Here is a 6,861-nt window from a genome sequence, read left to right as displayed (position 1 = left end):
ACACAAATGCTTATTGTCCAAATCATTTGCATTGTAATCAAATTTGGCCTTGTTTGGGGACGGAGATCACTAGAATTATACCCAATGTGCTTTGCAAGTGTTCATTTTCACATAACATTTTGGTCATTTAGCAGACGTTTTTATCACACCGTAATGGCATCAGACTTCTGACACCGATGCAGTACATTTGAGTTGATAGGGCGCCACAAAATGTTGAGCCGGTATATAAAAGTATTTAGTATTTTGAAATTGTGTAACTTACTCAAAACAATCATTGCAATGTAGTTCAGGCCAGTGAGATAAAAATGACAAAATTCTCAAAAGTAATTGAAATACGTATTTCAAAAATATGTATCAGAAATACTACCTATCTTTGTTCCATCATGCAACAACAATGGCTCAACTAACCAAAAGACGTACATCATGGGTGTAAATATATAAGCTATGTGAGATATTTGTTTCCTGACTCCTGGTTTATAACATAGAACTGAGGGAACATAGAACTGAGGGAACATAAGGCTGAGAGAACATAGGGCTGAGTGAAGGGAACATAGGGCTGAGGGAACAGGTCTGAGGAACATAGGGCTGACAGAACATAGGTCTGAGTGAACGTAGGACTGTGGGAACATATGTAGGTTGAGGGACTATAGGGCCCAGGGTACATAGGGCTGAGGGAACATAGGGCCCAGGGAACATAGGGCCCAGGGAACATAGTGCTGAGGGAACATAGGGCTGAGGGAACATAGGGCTGAGGGAACATAGGGCTGAGGGAACATAGGGCTGAGGGAACATAGTGCTGAGGGAACATAGGGCTGAGGGAACATAGGGCCCAGGGAACATAGGGCTGAGGGAACATAGGGCCCAGGGAACATAGGGCTGAGGGAACATAGGGCCCAGAGAACATATGGCTGTGGGAACTGAGGGAACATAGGGCCCAGGGAACATAGGGCTGAGGGAACATAAAGAACATAGGGCCCAGGGAACATAGGGCTGAGGAAACATAGGGCCCAAGAAACATAGGACTGAGTGAACATAGGGCTGTGGGAACATACGTAGGCTGAGGGAATATAGGGCCAAGGGAACATAGGGCCCAGAGAACATAGGGCTGTGGAACTGAGGGAACATAGGCCCCAGGGAACATAGGGCCCAGAGAACATAAGGCTGGGGGAACATAGGGCCCAGGGAACATAGGGCTGAGGGAAAATAGGGCCCAGAGAACATAGGGCTATGGGAACAGGGAACATAGGGCCCAGAGAACATAAGGCTGGGGGAACATAGGGCCCAGGGAACATAGGGCTGAGGGAAAATAGGGCCCAGAGAACATAGGGCTATGGGAACAGGGAACATAGGGCTGAGGGAACATAGGGCCCAGAGAACATAGGGCTGTGGAACTGAGGGAACATAGGGCTGAGAGAACATAGGGCTGAGAGAACATAGGGCTGAGGGAACATAGGGCCCAGGGAACATACTGTAGGGCTGAAGGAACATAGACATGGTCCCGTCATTGGGTATAGCCAAACCACTGTCCTCTGCAGCGCCCTTGCACACACTTTGCCATTAATTCGACCTGACACCCAGTCAATGAACTTAACAGGAAGATAAATATATTGCTGATTCAGTGGCCTGTGAGTCACCGGCAGAGACAAGAGAACGTCAGGGTTGATTTTATAAAGTAAAGAGGAGCCTGAGCCTCAGCACCCACCGTCCACCGGCTTGGTAGTTATTTGTTTATATATTCTTTCAGGGCCACGCTTCGCTGGTGTGGAGAGGGAGGGGCCACACTTCGCTGGTGTGGAGAGGGAGGGGCCACACTTCGCTGGTGTGGAGAGGGAGGGGCCACGCTTCGCTGGTGTGGAGAGGGAGGGGCCACGCTTCGCTGGTGTGGAGAGGGAGGGGCTACGCTTCGCATGGTGTGGAGAGTGAGGGGCCACGCTCGCTGGTGTGGAGAGGGATGGGCTACGCTTCGCTGGTGTGGAGAGGGAGGGTGTGCATGTGATGTGTGTGTGTGTGTGTGTGTGTGTGTGTGTGTGTGTGTGTGTGTGTGTGTGTGTGTGTGTGTGTGTGTGTGTGTGTGCGCGTGTGCGTGTGCGTGTGCGTGCGTGTGCGTGTGTGTGTGATAGCGTGCGCTATCTGTCGCGCTAGATGACTTCCCTATGGTAGCAGGTTGACTGATGTTATTTTTTATTGCCGGGTAAAAAAACGTCTGAAACTAAGCAGAGAATAAAGGTATTCTATTCTAATGTATCCTGGCTGAATTGTATCCTGCATGCACAGATTTCCTCACTCAGCAGTCTTAGGACAGTGCTGGCAATGTAAGAAAGATGTCAAACTGGAAGGATATTAAAGTGATGTGGGCTGCTGCTAAAAAAAAATCTAAGAATGTATTTTTTAACTGGTCCTTTTTATTATGCATGAGTTCCACCTTTGTGTAGCCAGTACCATGCCTTAATTAGAGAATGTGTATGTGCGTGTGGTGTGTGTGTGTAGTTGTCAGTTAGCCTGCCTGCTGCCCAGCACCAGTGTTGTGCCTTAGGGACTCGTTGCCGTGGCACCAGCTGATTTGATTTACCATTCACTTTCACTTCTCTCTGCAGGACTGGCCTACATGTACATTCAGATCACTGTGTGTATGTGCATTGCATGAGCTTACATTGGCTCAGGAGGGAGGGAGAGAGATAGTAAGAGGGAGAGAAGCAGAGAGAGGGAGGGAGAGGGTGGCCTGAGAGCGAGAACAGATGAAAAAAGACTGATGCTTTTAAAGGGTTCCTCCATGCCCCTCTGTGTCATTTTATCACCCGTTCTCTGGCCTCCTCTCTCTCTCTTCCCTCTCTCTCTCTCTTTCATCTGTCACTTATGTATCACACTGAGGCTATTACTTCCATCTCTGGGGGGAGGTGGGAAGAGGGAAGTGGGAAGATGTTTGCGTGCCTGTAATGTTAAGTCCTATGATCCTGACATACTTAATAACGCTGCAGAATATATTGGAAGGGTCTGATAAAGGAAGAGGGGAAGGAAAAGGGAAGAGGGATGGCAGGCAGACTCTCTCCCCTTCACACTCTGCTGTGCTGAAGGATAGAGAAGCCTGTTGCATTATGGAACATCTGTGTTGAGTTTCCCCTTTCTTCTCTGTCGCTCTCTTTCTCTCTGTCTCCCTCTCTTTCTTTCCTTCTCGCTTCCTCTCCCCCTTTCTTTCTCTCCGTGTGTGTGTGTGTGTCTTCCTCGTCTGGTTTTGAGGGATCAGCAGAAGATGTGCTGACCCAGTTCCCAGCCGTGTGTGTGTGTGTGTGTGTAGTGAGGTTTAAAGACTCATAGGGCTCAGGGGATGAAACCAGACTAGACTCTTATCAGTACCTGTGCAGTGCCTACCTACACACACGCACACACGCCCGCACGTATGTGACAAGAGGGGGGTGCTGCCATGAGACAGCATCTGTTTTCATGACCTTATGGGGAGACAGGGAGAAAGAGGGGGAGAGGGAGCTGCAGAACACCCTGAGAACCACTAGAAAATGAATCCTGCCATCTAAACTCCCTCAGGACACAGTAGAGAGGGATGCGATGAGAGAGGGATGGATAAAAATGAGACTTAATCTCTTGACTGCTGCTCATACCTACAGGAGAACATACCTACACCCCTTTCTCTCTATTTGTCTCTCTCTCTCTCTCTCTCTCTCTCTCTCTCTCTCTCTCTCTCTCTCTCTCTCTCTCTCTCTCTCTCTCTCTCTCTCTCTCTCTCTCTCTCTCTCTCTCTCTCTCTCTCTCACTGTGGGGTTGCAGAAGAAGTGTTTTTTTTTTAATGATACACGATGGTGCCAGTGCTCATGTCTTTTCCCAGTGCAATCAAGCCGTCAGTCAGTGTACAGGACTTATAATAGAGCTTATAATAACTGTCTGTGTACAGTACCTAAATATACAGATATTCAGTAGTGGAGGAACAGGAGTGACTGAGCAAGTCACAGACTGTTTCCCAAGTCGGCAGTAGAGGTCGCCACTTGATCAAACCACATGTTCTCTGCCTACTAGCCTTATGAGACTGATCTTCACGTCTGCTTTCATTTCAGCATCACTGCTTGAGAGGGCCATGGCAGGTGCTGTCAATAGACCTGACTGCTCCAGCACTGCTACTAATAAAATCCATAGAGATCTGATATATTATGTCATTTTATGATAAAATACATAATGTTCATCAACACAGCCTTCATGCTTCTACTTAAACCAAATAGAAGGGTCATGTCTGTCCAATCAGATTACCGCTCTTAACCACTGCCGCCCGTCGATGAAGTCCACATGCGAGATTGTTTGTGAGCGGTAATTTGATTGGCTGTAGGGACCCAAGACAAATCCCTACATGGATATACTGTATATCTGATTAAATGATTAAATGAATTATTGTATTTATAAAGAACATGCAGCAGGACACATCATTATGTAAGGGATAATCAACGAGGGGCTCTGCATTCTATGGAAAATAAGGAAGGACATGGAAGGTGTGTTCCACGACCCACTAGCTGACTGAGATGTCTTATTTCCAATACTCTGTATGTTGCTCTAATGTCCTTCAAAACAACTATAGTTCATTCTTACATGTTCTATGTTTGAGCTGCTTTTGAAAGCAAAAGTCAAATTGAAAACATTATTGACATTGTTGAATTAGATCTAGTAACCTTGCTAGCTACTTCGGTGGATGTTGAACACATTTCTACCGTCAAATGAACACATTTTTTAATTATAGCCATGGTATAAAATTGATAATCAACTTGTGGCTCTATGCGTTCTCTGGAAAATAATGCAACTCTGTGGAAGGTCAGTTCCACTTCGCTAGCGCGTCCTTGATTATCCTTTACATAATGACTAATATAGTGGCAGTAATCCATGTGCTCCATTGCCTTGGTAACTGGCAATGGAGTCATGTAAGCACATTGTTTCTCAATAAAGAAGTTATCAGCAAAGTCATGTCTTATTTAAGATACTATGTATATTGCTCTAATGTCCTTCAAACAACATGTAGACCTACTCACCACTGGGCTGGTTGGGTCAAACATTATCCCAAACAGCCTGACAAAACAGCAATAAAAGCCCAAAGAACAACAGTAGGGCAGAGACAGTGTTTTGCTGTATATATTCACTTTTGGTCTTCAAGAGTGTGGCTGAGGACCATCTCCCAGCCCCACTAGATGTACTTACAGCAGGATTCATGATTCCCAATTTGTGACACATGTAAGAGAGAAAGACAGGCCAAGTATAGACCATACAGTATATTGTGTTCCCTACAGTTTATAGAAAAGAGCAGAAGCGCTGAACTCTCCGTTCAGAACCAAGTCTTACCTACAGGTTATGGAAAATGTGTTCTTTGAATGTTTTTCCAGTAGGTTTCCTCAAGGAGAAAGCCCCCACTTATACGTCAAAGATAATAACACATAAACACTTTAGTAAATATTACAGTAATGTTCCATAAAACACTACAGTTTACTACAGTCTGCAAAAACACTACAGTAATTATTATAGTAAATAGTATTCTTTTGTTTTACTACAATAGTGAATACTATGGTAAAGTCAGCAAAAACACTACAGTGAATACTGTAATATTCCTACCAAAGTATACACTATAGTATTTTTTGTGTGGGGTTTCCTTACTCATGGCAACTTGGCTCAACTACTGAGCCAGTCCTCAGTACTGAGATGTATGAGTGACCGTGACCTCTCCCCAAGTCCAACTCTGTCCTGTAATCTCATAAAACCTCACCGCCCCTTAGTGTGTGTGTATGTGTATGTGCATGTGTGTCTGTTTGTGGAGGGGGAGGGGAGATATTTAAGATACTCTCGATGTTGCTCTAATGTCCTTCAAACAACATGTAGGCCTACTCACCTCTGGGCAGGTTGGGTAGGATTCAAACTTTATCCCAAACAGCCCAATGAACAACTAAAGGGAAATCATGATGGAAGCCAACAGTAATCCTTCATAAGAGGGTGTATATATTCACTATGGGGTTTCCAGAGTTTGGCTCTGATGCTCATCTCCCAGCCCCACTAGATGTACTCACAGCAGGATTCAGGAAAGCTGCTTTTTGCCAGAGCATTGGATTCATCTATTATGGACTGCAGTAATAGTGGTGATGTATTCAGATATTTTCCATACATGCATGCTCCCCCAGTTTCTTCCTTCCGTCATAATCCCTCAACAAACACACAGTATCCCCATATAGCCCCATACACAATCTCCCCTACAGATGTAGGATCTTAATTTGAGCCAGCAACAGGAAATGTGAATTATTATGTGGATTATAATGAATGGACATTTTTGTCACGATTCAGGAAACTAGTCATGACTTCACAAGAGAGTTGTTTAAACGTAAACAATTTTTTTTAAATCTAAATGCGTTTTTTGGTAGAAATGCCTTCTCGAACATGTGAACTTTCATGTGCCTTACTATCAAACTTGTATGCCATCTGTAAATACGAATAAAATGGTTAAATTAACGAGCCTAGTTGGTTTAGCCACAGAAAAAGTAAACAATTTTTTTTAAATCTAAATGCGTTTTTTGGTAGAAATGCCTTCTCGAACATGTGAACTTTCATGTGCCTTACTATCAAACTTGTATGCCATCTGTAAATACGAATAAAATGGTTAAATTAACGAGCCTAGTTGGTTTAGCCACAGAAAAAGGGGGCAACCTTCCCGCTAGCCATGATTTGCTGAGATAATGAGTGGGCTAGACATGCCGAGAGATGAGTTTGGATTGGTCTGCCTATTGTCTACTGTCTATTGGAGCTGGTCAGTATGTCCAGGTAATTGTGTCAAACGTGGCTTTTTTAATGTATCGCGTAGTAAAACTGCATAAACCTAATGTCAAGTTAATGTGT

The sequence above is a fragment of the Salvelinus alpinus genome, chromosome 9 (genome assembly GCF_045679555.1).
Source record: "Salvelinus alpinus chromosome 9, SLU_Salpinus.1, whole genome shotgun sequence".
NCBI classification, from domain to species: Eukaryota; Metazoa; Chordata; class Actinopteri; order Salmoniformes; family Salmonidae; genus Salvelinus; species Salvelinus alpinus.
Note: the sequence above shows the minus strand (reverse complement) of the source record.